This window comes from Gasterosteus aculeatus, chromosome 7 (genome assembly GCF_964276395.1).
Source record: "Gasterosteus aculeatus chromosome 7, fGasAcu3.hap1.1, whole genome shotgun sequence".
Lineage (NCBI taxonomy): Eukaryota > Metazoa > Chordata > Actinopteri > Perciformes > Gasterosteidae > Gasterosteus > Gasterosteus aculeatus.
Genome location: NC_135694.1, coordinates 16,819,055 through 16,832,218, shown reverse-complemented (window position 1 = coordinate 16,832,218; position 13,164 = coordinate 16,819,055). Strand labels below are relative to the sequence as shown.

The 13,164-nt window shown below is 42.8% G+C and overlaps 1 long non-coding RNA gene across 1 annotated transcript; it reads left to right on the top strand.

Moving 5' to 3' along the window:
- The first annotated feature begins 6,584 nt into the window (after positions 1-6,584).
- LOC144410343 (uncharacterized) lies at positions 6,585-11,417 on the top strand. The gene is made up of 2 exons (XR_013468351.1): positions 6,585-10,502; positions 11,146-11,417. It is a non-coding gene; the product is annotated as an uncharacterized LOC144410343 (long non-coding RNA).
- The last annotated feature ends 1,747 nt before the right edge of the window (positions 11,418-13,164 follow it).

The window sequence follows — 13,164 nt, the reverse complement described above, 5'->3', positions numbered from 1 at the left end:
ACGGAATGGAATGTGAACGCTGAGTCGGTGATTCGACGTCGTCTTTGATTTCTTCCAGCAACTGTAATACTGCATGGCTGCTTCATCTGTAACATGTAATGACTTCACCCAACTAAAAAAGTTGGATCCTTGTGGCAAAAATCCTTTCAGCTCATCTCCTTGGCCTTTGGCTCGGATGACTGCTGTCATTTCACCAGGAGGCACATGTAAGGAAACCCGCATTCTGGTTTACACCTGCTTTTAAGAGATTTCCACCGCAAAAGGGAGGCCTGCTAGAATTATTTGAATGATTAGTGAACTAATAAAATGATGAGGATCCTTTATAGTAAAGCTTCTGTATAGATTCCCTCCAAACTGCATTCATCATTCTGCGCCAGCTTCATCAAACCAGCATGTAACATTACCCCGGTTGCAGAGTGCGTGTAAAGACAACCGTGACTTCCACTGACTGGCCCGCGGTTGTCCTGCAGCGACGGATGCTGTAGCTGCTGTATGAGCAACAATAGATAACATGTTACCATAATCTCAGCGAGAATGTAGCTAAGAATAGAAGCCAAGTGGATACTGGAGACGGGCATGAACAATGGCAAAGGAGGTTGCAAATTAACCCTTCAACAAGGACAGTGGTGTATTTTAAGCCTCGACAAGGATTCGGCATAGAGACCTTTGCTGCTCAGCTTAGTGGCTCTTACAGATTTGTAGCCTCCAGTCAAGACTCTCCGGTGATAAAATGACACATTCAATGAATGTTCTCGGTATCAACACAAAAGTCACGCCGTTGTTGGCGCTTGCATTCTGCCTTTGTGGCTACTGGGATGGTTGTCAGCGTGACAGCTCACCAGTTGTTGGTACTTGAGTTGAAGCCTCCCACTTGAGTGACCCAAAGAACTTTTAAGGTACAACAACTGATACGAACAATGGCAAACTCTGCCAATTGTAGGGTCCGATTTTTTTTTCGGACCCCTATGGGCCCTTAACAAACGAGTCCCAAGGCACCAGGGGCAGCAGTCATATCTGACTACTCTGTCCATGCGAGACACATGTGCTACAACTTAAGTCCGAGGAGTAAATCATGCTGTATGAGGGGAATGAGGAGGATTTCACATTAACCCCTGAATGCCTTGTATTCACATGGGATCTCCCTCCGGCTACAGGGATAAATAACATCCAGGGAGCCCTATAAACTCTTACACAGCCATGAATTTATTTGTCCGCCTGCTGAATGGTAATGAGATCAGCCAGTTTTGCGGGGCATGAGGCAGGTATGAATGTCGAATGACGTCGGTGCTACGGTGCAACAATGCAAACCGCAAGCGCCTGTGGTGTAACACCACGCTAGCTGCCATCTCCCCACACCTCGGTGCTGCACATCCGTCAGGGAGGGACTCCCTTTTGCACCTCATGGTAATAAATCAGCTGTCAGGGTGGCGGCACAGAGGTGTCAAGATACTGGGTTCCGAAAAGGGGAAAAACAAAAGCAAAAGACAAATGAAGGAAGGGTAGAGAGCGAGCGTGATCGGGTCAAAATTCACCAAGGTGCAATGTGGGAAAGCTACGAGCCTCCCTCTCCTGGTGGCCCAGGACGTGTTTGAGCAGATTATATGTACGCCCCTCTGCTTTCAATACCTCGCTGTGTATATGTTTCTGCAGCACAAATGCAGAGGGCATGTGAAAGTAGCTGTGAATGCCTCTCTGTAACGCTTTTCCATCTGCCGCTGTAACTTTAACTGCGTCCCATCAACCGCAGCGCTCAGCGGCCTGTCACTACAGAGGCAGCAGCATTTAGGATCGGTCACAATGTACACATTAAGTTCTGTGTGTGACCCCCCCCTTCCTCCTGTCAGTGTCTGCCTGTCACTTTATGAGACAGGTACAAAGACACAGCGTGAGTTCAGATGTCCTTGAGGCTCGGTGGTGGAGGCAGAAGGGATAAACAAAGAAGAAGGGAGAAGAGCGGTATGAGGTGGAAAGGAAAGAGTTCAGAGAAAAGGCAGACAGGGGCAAAGGGGGAAGAAGGAAGTTATAAAGAGCTTTTAAAAAGAGAATGAGAAAGTAAGAAGTGACAGAAATAAGAAGAGAGAGGAAAAGAAAATAAAGAGAAGGAAGCCAAGGGAAAAGTATGTAAGAAGAAAACACTAGCGCGGAAGAGATGAGAATACAAGGGAAGATGAGGAGAAACAAGGGAAAGATGAGTGTGTCTATGTGTGTGTGTGTGTGTGTGGGCCTGGCTCACTCTCACACCCAAGCCGGCCGTTGCCGAGACGGGAAGGTGACCATGAACTAATAACAGCGCTCATTCTAGGTGGGTCACAGCTGTTGAAGGAACTGCTTGGTGTTTGCTCTAAAAATACCAGCGTTGACACAGGGAGTCAAAAAAAAACTAGCTAATTAATCAAGCCCTCCTTTGTCTCGATTTAGTCCTGCCAGCGTAAGCTGGAGATTTTTACCTACTGTGAGATTTCATTCAGAATATCTTGTTTTTCTTCAAACCATTTCTCAACCTTATGAGCTGAGCTGCTCCCGCTGTGAGCAAAGAGACGAGGACCCTCCAGGTCCACGGCCCCATGCGCTCGTTAGTCATTGTAGTGGAGGAACTCCATCCTGAGCAGCTGGTATCACACCGATCCCTGGGAGCTCTCACTGTTTTTTATCAACATAAGATGTCAGAGCTGGAGTTGATGGTTTTTTAGCCATACCTGCAGATCAGTGGGGGTTTCCATTGTGGGATCGCAGGGTGGGCTTAGCTGTAATACAGTGTAATGAGATCTGAGCGGGACCTGTGAGTGTGAAGGGGCTGCCGTTATGAGCTGCTAGAAAGACAAGATCAAGCTGGCACCGCAGGTTGACAAGTGGCATGCATGTGTGTGTATGTGTCTCCAACTACAGACAGTGTATGGGAGGGCAGAACAACCCATGTTTGTTGTTTGTTTGTTGTAAAAGGTGTTAAAGCTGCCTAACTTTTATGTGCCACACATTCACACACAAAGGCATTCACATAATGTGTACACACGTGTCCACACACACTAGCGCTCCTATTCATTTGGTCATGTTGAGAGTTGGAACACAGGCATAAACAAACACCCACTCAAAAGGACATTAAAGCCCGGAGCTCAGTGATAATTAGAGGTCATTCCAGTGACAGCTGGCGGAGGGCATACCACAGCTAGAGAAAGGTGATCCGCCATGGCTTTCTGAATGTAGGGTGCTTAGAAAAGGCTACCGGGTAAGCAAGCATCTCACGCAGCAAGTGGCTTTAGATACGGTGGTCAGGGGTATGCTGCAAAATCTCTTGTCAGTATGTAACTTAATTCACTCTCTTTCTTTAGAGGGAATGGTGGGGGGGGGGGGGGGGGGGGTACAAATGCCTTGATGGCTATCTTTGCCATTGTATCTGAGATATTACTGTGATCAAAACCTCCCATGATACTGTATTTCATAAATACTTTGTTTTCAAAATCTGCACCCACTCCAGCATTGATAGCCTTTAAGCCTGTTAAAATGCAGTGCATCCGAGCCAAGCTGTAGCTTAGGAGCCTATTTGCACTAATGACGATACTGTATTTGCAAACATCACAATACTGTTTGAAGTTATATTTTTACACAGTACTGCACTGTATTATTGTTTTTATTGGAAGAACAGTAATTTAATTTGTACATTCATTTCAATGTGTGAAACAGCTGCACTGATCTTAATAAGAGGGTAATCTGAATAAAATGTGGGAAGAAATGAGGTCAACATTAATGCATTAATGCACAGACGATTTTTGTGGCCTAGATTAATGCAACAAAATATTCTGACGTGGTTAACGTTTGTTTGTTTAAACCGGAAGTTGACCACGGAAACGTAACGGTCGCTGTTTAAAATACACACTTTCTAAAGTGATTACTCATTACTTTTAAGATTTAGTCTCGTAATAATAAACTCTAAACTATAACTCATTATAAACAACATTGTAACAACAACATTCATTAATCGCCATTAATCGAGATTGATCAATTTCAAAATGTGCGATTAATTAGTTCACTTTTTAAAATTCCATTGACTAAAAAATACATTTGTCTATAATAATACCACTTATACTGATTACTTCGACCCCATAGCTATTAGGTTTCCTCTGTAGAAAATAATTTTAAAAACTCGACACCCGACAATTCCATTTAAAGCCACCTCACAATCTAGTGTAAAAAAGTGTAAAAACATGAACAACATCTGGTCTGTAAGTAGGACACTTTCTGCAACCTATTAAAGTCTGAATTTCTATCACAGACAAACAATGGCGTTCTGAGCAGAGTGTCCAAACCTGTAAAGTGTGGATGCCTTTTCAGCAGGTCATCCATTGGGCTACATTTTATGGTCCTCTTCCTGTTCCACATTTTAACAGCCAATTCCTGTCAGCTACATCCCACCTCCATTGTGCTCCCTCGAATTTAGTCTGCACAGCCTGGGCAAAGATTGACAAATCAGAGGCCTGTTCAGTCTCTTTATTCTTTGCTGAGATTACCAAAATATTTAGATACTAAGGGACTTGTGTACGTACATCAGCGCCACGGCAAATACGCAGACAGCACTCGCTGTGATACTTCAGCTAACGTTGTATTTTCAAAACGTGCAGCTAATCATGTAATCAGCGCCTTTCTCCACCCACTATACCGCACATTGCGAGCATTAAAACACCCAAATGAACAGACCTCCTTCCCTCTTTATGTCACGGATCAGCAACAGTCAAAACAGTGAAAACAAAAATTCAGTGACATCAAAATTGTTGTGTGATTTGGGCATAACAGTGGTGGGGAAATGTAAATCGACTAGTTCGCTGTAGCAAAGCGTTAAGTACTGTTGCTGTGATACGGCTGTGTGCAGACTGCTATATTCCCACTGCTGATGCCTGTTTGAAATGATCCTGATGCCAATAATTATATTCTAGCAAGGAGTTTAACAACTGCTGGAATGAAAGATGGACGCTGAGAGTCACTGTAAAATTGCATGGCTGCTCAATTTGTGTCAAATGCGTAACTATTTTGTGTGAAAAACTGAAATCCATGTGGCAAAAATCCTTTCAGCTCGTCTCCTTGGTCCATGTCGCCGTCTGGCTCGGATTACTGCTGCTGTTTCACCAGGAAGCACATGTGAGGAAACCCGCATTCTTGTTTACACCTGCTTTAAGAGGTGCAGAATTTCACGCTTTCATGGGCGGTTTCTGTAAACAGCGCAGAATACATGAGGCACACTATATGCATCCCCTACCATCTCCTTATGGGAAGGTCCCACATTCCCCTTAACCGTCCCTTGAATGAATATGCATGACAGGGAAAGCGCAATTTGCAAATACGCCTGAAGTGGTATCAATGACTGGCTTCCGGTTGCAGAATCAACATTAAGACCTGACATATTATAAACATTTAATAACCTTCAGGAAGCACGCTGTGAACACAGCACTGACATATTATTGCCTCATAAAGTTGACTAGCTTGGTAAATGGACGATCATTTACACGGAGCACCATTAGCTGTTACATGAAGCGCTGTCTCAGGTTGCCTGGTAAAAGCATCTAGTATTTACTCCTCCTGTTCGACTCCATATTTGGTCTCCACGTGTGAAAGTGAATCGAGAAACGGAAACTGTCGGCTGAAAAACTAAAACAATGACCTTGAAGATGCTTCAAAGCTTTGTAAACCTCAACCTCTTTCACATAGATGTAGTAGTATTGATTGATATTGATTGAAGCTGCTACATAGCGGTGTTTACCAAATGTCATCTGAGCTTTAATAGCAATATCTAATTGAATAGTGCAGCGGTTGACCAACATGAGAACACAAACATTGGTAGGAAATTGTTTTACTATAGAAAAAAGTTGGCAAGCTGTCCAACAAAGCACTCCCTTGGGTCCCATGCAATACACACAGAAAGGGTGGGATGGGGGGATGGTTGGTTCTCAGAGGGATTTACTGTTAGTGTCAGCGCTCCTATCTCTTAACATGTATTAAATGTGTCCTAGAAGTCAGTGGTTGTTGAGTATTTGGGAGTCCAGGAGAAAAGTATTCAATGTGGCCATGGTCCATCTTGGCCGTGGTTCCAGAGCTCTGACTGTCCATGACTCAGATTTTGTGAAATAATTCTAGAAATGTCCATCCAGTCCAAATACCAGGTTGGGTCGGCGCTGGATTTGCACCATAATTCCAAGGAATCATGAACAGTGATTAGCTTTGAAACCTTTGGAATATTTTAGAAACATTTCTGGCCTCTTTTCCTCTCCTAGAATCGCAGCCAAGTCAGATTGGAGTTGGAACTAGAAGAAAAATAGCTAGTGGTACTATGTGCATTTTTGGAGCTGCAGCAGTGAGAGGGTGTTATAAAGGTGTTCATTTCAAAATATTATATTTTTTTGTGGGAGCTCAGATTTTTGTGATGAATGATGGCCTTTTTTTAATTCAATCAGTATATGGTAGTAGTAATTTGGCGTCTGACAAGTGTGTTTTTTGACAGGGCTCTGCTTCAGAGTGCTGAACTGTCTTATTACGTTTGTCAGGGAACTCTCTGCTTCCACTGCAAGTACTCATCATTCAGTGTCCTTAGTGAGGCATTTCTCTACAACCACTCCAGTCCTGCTGGGCAGCTCCCAAGTGTGAACATGTGCAGCTCCATGAAAGTGATGTAGTGCAGTAGTAAGGAAAGTGGACCTGGATAACCAATGGTAATAAATAATATTCAGTATGCAGCATTATTGGTCCCAATACCTAAGATTCACGAGAGCGCCCCTCTGAAATAAAAAGGTTACGCATAGCAACAACTTTTACAACCTTTAAAACCGTTTCACCTTTAGTCTACCTTAGAGCCAGACATTTTTCCACCCTTCAGGATCCCTGCTTTTTAATACGGCCCTACCTTGGCTGTTCTTCAAGATCCTTTTCCTCTATTAGTATTTTCCTCTTCAATAAACAGAGGTATCACCTAACGTCCAACATGGCGTTTAGGTGACCAGCTGCAGGAAAGACAAGAGCTCATGTCTGGAAATGACCTGCGGCAGCGGCGTAGATACAGACCAGATACACCATCGTGCAGCCAAAGACAGGCGGGGTGTCCCTCTCCTGGCTCCCCAGTGACTCCTGGGTAGAGAGAAGAAGTTTTGGTCTTTTTCAAGATGGTAATACAATCTGTTCTCACGTCCGTTCATTTATTTAAGTTCCTCTCCAGACTTTTAGGAGTGACATTGAGACAAGACAAAAAACTAAAGAAAACATAGGTCATTGAAACGGTTTAATTGTAGATTTATATGAGAAGCCTTGGAATGTTATTGGTGCAAACACTACCCCCTCACATACCTTCAAACTTTTTACCATTATCGCAAAATAACAACATGGCACATACTTCCCGTGACCGCTCTGTCTCCCTTTGACAAAATGTGATGGGGTAATTATTCCAGGAGGAGCACTGTGGGCTGCTGGGCTTCTGCAGGCTGCGCTTGGAGTCAGAGAGCACTAAATCTCTGGGGATTTTCTGTGCTAGCTGTGCTGTGTCCTACCTCAGAGCAGACCATGTACATTTGGACTGGGATGAATCAGACTATTATTAATTATCCAGCAGGCAGGTCAGCGGCGCCATAAATAACCATCAGCTGACAGACGGATTTTAACCAGAAAAACAGGCAGGGTGCGTGGTGAAGAAATTTGGATTATAAGGATGTTGCTACAGTGAAACACTGTTTTGTATGATGATTCTTGCTTTGACTCTGATCAGCAAAGAATGAGAGACGTCAGAAAGGAGACAGACAAAAAAAAAAATAACTTAGCCTGGGTTTGAACTTTTACCAGGGAGCAGTCATACCGACAGCTGGGCTTTGGACATCAGCCAATATCGGGTACCAATCCGATACCAGTATTTAATTAATAATCTATGGGCTTCATTATGGATGGCACCAGACGTCTTCACTTAAACATTTAAGTTTTTAAAACCAATTGAACTCATTTAGATATCAAATTGCATTTTCTTTATAAATTCAAACCAAAGTTCAAAAGTTTTAACTTCAACGTTGAAATTGACTTTTAAGTTCAACAGAGTACAACTCTCTTAGAAATATTTCAAACCGCACCATTTAAAGGTTATTATACATTAATGAAGGACTCACTTGTTTTGGATTTGTAGCTGGAATTTCTGGCAGCCAGTACGATCTGAAAATTGAACTCCAACAGCATCTTAGTGTTGTTGCTCCAAACCACCTGGGGTGGTTTTGTATTTTCCCCACCCACCAAGGCAAGCAGAGGGCATGGGGGACATCAAAGAGCCAAGATGCAATCAGGGCATCCACCGTATACATGAATTTATATATATTTCCCTACTATACAAATCCCCTCCTCGTTACCTGAGCTCTTTCCATCCTAGCTGTTTTAAAATTTAAAAAGGCGACAATTGTGAGGTCGATACATCCGTAAAGCCATATGGATATCAGCTATGAGTGCGCTGCACAGTGAGACACAAATAAACCCAGATATCTGTTTGTTGATTTAGTTCAGCCTGTGATTTATACGCCTGCCTTATGGTCAGCACCAGTCAAATATGAGGTTAGTATATTTTAAATTTCCAACCTCTATCTCAATAGCCCCTGAGCTGGGACAGGGCTTTCCGCTGCACATTTTGGAGCCGGGAGTCAAATAAACAAATAAGCTCCATCCTTTTTTTCCCCCCGAGGTGTTGCTCATCGTTATACACGTTTAGTGACGGACAATTACAGTTTTAATAAGCGCGAGAGGAGAGAGCCTGTTGGCTTCCTCTTGTCAAAACATTTATACGGCGTGCAAAAGGGCCTGTGGTTCGAGCGGCGGTCAGCGGAGAAAGGGTTGACTTTTATTTTCGTCCTCAGCCGTCCTGCTCCCAGGGTGGCACAGTGGGAGCATTTAACGGAAGAGCCGCACACACACGTGTGTGTGTGTGTGGTGGGATGATTCATTCTCGAGAGGAGAAAAGATGAAACAACCGCACAATATCATCATTGTGCCGTCCTGCTAGTTGATAATTTAGTTCTAAATGCGGGTCAAGGTTTGCTAAAGTAAAGTCAAACAGCACTCTCTCGACGTGTCAGGCAGGATGGGTCATCAGAAGTGGTCACTTCTTTTTCTGACAGTCAAAAAGTGTCTTAAAGAACTATTTTAGTATAAATATGTGTGTACACTCATTGTACTGATTATGCTTACTGTACTTGTGCAAAATCATTGTTGGAAAAATAATTCACTGTTTTGACTGACTCACTGTTTAGGCCTTGTGTGGGCAGCAGAAACAAAGAAATTGTGAATACAATGTTAGTAAAAAAAACTGCTGTTAACTTCTTGACCCACCGAGCAGTTATGGAGGAACATGATCATTAATTTAGAATTGTCTTTTCTGGGCAACCGGTGTCACCTACGAGTGTCCAATAGTCACACACCTTAGCTATTTTTGTTCTCTCCTTTTCTAAATGCTCCCTCATAGCAGTGTGGACATTTCTTAATACTAAGAAAAAATAATCTAGAGTTTGGTTTGCTTTTACCTCAGTGTGTCTCTTAACTAAGCTTTTCTGTCATTTACTGTTGCAGTTGTTTTTCTCCTCTTTTACTGAGGGCGCAGCGTTCCACTGAGCAGCTTTTTTGCTGCTTTCATTGAGGCCTAAGAAAATATTTTCATTAATCAAGCCCAAAAATAGGACAATATTTCTTTCCCATTTCTAACATCTTTGTCTTGATTGTGGTACTTTGATGCATCTTGTTCTCTCTTAAATCAAAATTAAATTAACAAGAGACTATGTAAACTGAAGGCCTGTAGTCGACGTCTTCCCTAGGAGATGGATTTTATGTACAAATACCAATTGGTGAGTCAGAAACTTTTTCGGGCTTAATACTGAATTGATAAGTGTGGTTGAATGATTGCCGACTACAAGCCATTTGCCTTCATATTCAAATGAGCAGTGTGTGTTTTCATTGTTGCTAATTAACATAAAAGGCTGCTGTGCAATAATTAAGCAACAAGGTCCGAGTACACTACTACTGAGTGTGTGTGTGTGTGTGTGTGTGTGCGTGCGAGTAGTACACGATGTTTCTTGATATCGACTCTGCGTGTGTGCTGCGTAACGTTTACTTTTTTGACTTCTTAGCCTAAACAACAAATTAGGTCATCTGGCTTTCATGACTCAGTGCCTAGCCTCTTACTGACATCACCGCTCACCTCACTTGAAGCAGAACTTTATCTTTAATAATGTAACTCCTCTTCTTCCTCATTCCTCTCTTTTACCCTTTTCCATTTTCTCACTTTTTTATTTTTCTTTCCCCGAGTCTGACCATTCCTCTCTCCGCTGCGCTGTCACCATGGCAACCCTTCAGTCTGCTGCAGGACCCCACCCTCTCCCTCTCTCCTCGTCTTCTACCTCCCTTCCTCCCTCTTTCTTTCCCTTTCTACCATCATCTGCAGAGGCTCTACGGTATCCGCTCCGCGTCAGGCCCGACAACGCCGCCAAACTGTTACATTATTGGACGATAAGGTACAGCCTCTCGTACCTTAATGCTTTAACAAAATACAAATCCTGAAGTGTTTATTGTAAATTCTTTCTGAAATACAGTTACGTGGAAAGTAAATTAAGGCTGTGGGCCGATGTTTTTGTTGCCCCATCTGAGCCCACTGGCACTCTGGAAAGAATAGTTTTCTGTCCAATAGGAAATATGTCACAATCTTTTTTTGTGACTGCAGCTTTATCATCAGCACACAATTTCAAACGTTTTAACACCTAAAAGTCATAACGGTAACAACTGTAGAAAAATATGTAATGTGTCTATGGTGTCAATATAACTATCAAAAGATGATTTTCACAGTCTACAGGTGAATCCTTAAGTCAACTGATGTGGTGAAGGAAAACTGAACTGTTGTCAGAAGAGGAGCAAGATGCAATGCATGAATGACGCACACAGAGGATAGTTTTACTAACTTAATGAAGCTTAGGCGAAAATTCAGTCAGGAAGACTGGACAGGCTGTGCCGTTCCCTGGCGGCCTCCTCTCTCCCTGGGGGCGCACGGCCAGCTGATTAGGGGCGGGGTCGAGTAGTATCAGGCGTGGGTGTCGTCACCGTAAACCAATCGCATTGGGGCAGGCAAACGTTAAAAACTGTTCTCCTCTCTCTTGCTGTCAGTTGTCATTTCAGCACGCTCCAAAGGTGACCCGCCACCACCCCTGACACCTCCAATCTACAGCAGAACCTGGCATAGCTGGAGAGTTATGCAACTTGGGCTCTACCACCACCACCACCACCAGTGTCTGGACTCCCAAGGGGGGGATATGCCTCGTCTCGGCTCGAGATCCCGGCCCCGGGTCTGTCCTGCGGCAGGATGGAGTCCAAGCCCCAAACAACTTGCAATATCATATTATACCTGTTATAATAAAGCATTGTTCAAATTTCAACAAGTCTCTCCGGATTGAAATGTTATTAATGTGTCTGCGCACGCAGGCCGCTGTCCATTGTGCTGAATCATTTTAACCACAGGCTCTCCGGAACTTGTATTACCTGACCTGTCCTCTGTACATGCTGTTGCTGATCTGCTGATATTTGTAATATATTTACTTTGTGAACTCTTCACTTCACCTCTTTTGCTGTCTCTTCAAGGGTTCATTGCTCTGACATGCCCTCCTTATGATTATGAGATACTAAGTCATAATAATAAGAAAATAAGTCATAATAATGAGATAGTATCTCATAAATATGACTTACAGGACCTTTTTTTTCAGTGGCGGGAATGAGCTCTCACACTCACAGGAACATGCATTACAGGCGTATCAGCATTGCACCGCTTTCTTTGCACCTCTGGTCAGATGCTAAACTGCATTTCGCTGTCTCGGTACTCAATGTGCAATGACAATAAAGTTGAATCTGAATAAACAATAAATGGTCTTGGGCAGCCTGAACCACAAATTTGCTAAAGTGATGTCCACATTCCTGTGTCAAACAATCTATACTTGGAAGAGCTAAAAATTAAGTGTTATAAGAACACACCACCTGAAATGCCTTTTTGTTTTGCTCAATTGATTGACGGCTGTTTATGGCGTGCAAACTTTAAGCAAATTCTGTTATTGGAGGTGTTATCAAGAGGTGTTTTGCAGCAGTCTGTTATGCTGACAGCTCGTGCATGTGCAGGGGACCGATGCAAGTTGAACTGGCTGCTTGATTGCTACTGAATACAAGATTATGGAATTGTGTGTCACCATAAATAAAATTGAAAAAATAACCAACTCGTACCCACACACTCCAACGCACTTTAAAATCAAAATGTGCCATTTTTGTCTCGATCATCCAATAACTAGATAGCTTGTTTTAATAGTTTTTAATCACAGCCATTTGTCTTTTGCAATGTTTGAGTGGATGACGTATGGACATAATGGCGCAATTATTCCAAAGTATAAAACAGTGGACTTTAAAAATATCAGTCTTATGCAGTTAGATGTGTCAGCTAGACTGGGAAACGCCAAAATGACGGGTTAAATAATTGAATATTTTTGTTTTCTGATTCACACTGTGACCGCAGTGGATTTTGTTTTAGGTTTTTCCAAAGAATGAACATCTTTCGATTTTTATTGAATCATCTATTTCAGTTATTTTGACAACCAACCTCCAGAGAGGCGCTTGCCTCACAAGGCGAGATCGGACACAAATTCCTTACAGGATGACAAGCAGACAGGAAGCCCGAACACTAACAGCTCAACACTTGTCACTCCATGTTTACCCAGTTATTACGTTGGTCTAGGGAAAGCTATTCAGCACTATCTGAAAAGTAGTCCTCTCACGACAGCTTGTGTGAAGAGGGGAGGAAAATGGAAAACGGACAAAGCCTCTCCAAACAAACAGGAACAACATGAGGGTCCGTAGTACACAACGTAACACTGGCTGGCGAGATGTTCATCCAAAGAAAATGAACCAGAATGAATAGAAGCCCAAGACGTGTCCGTATGTTAATTGTGTCTTAGTGGGAAGGGGCTGAACCTTTTAGAGCGGTTGAAAAACAGCAAAAGACATTTGAGATTTGACGCCTGGTTCTTCAAAGAGCACGCTTCTGGGATTTTGCGTTCTTAGACTAGTGTTATAATGTCATTAAATATATTTTTTTAATTTGGTAAATTATTAACAGATTGTTTTTTTTGTTTTTTTAGGCCCCCAAGA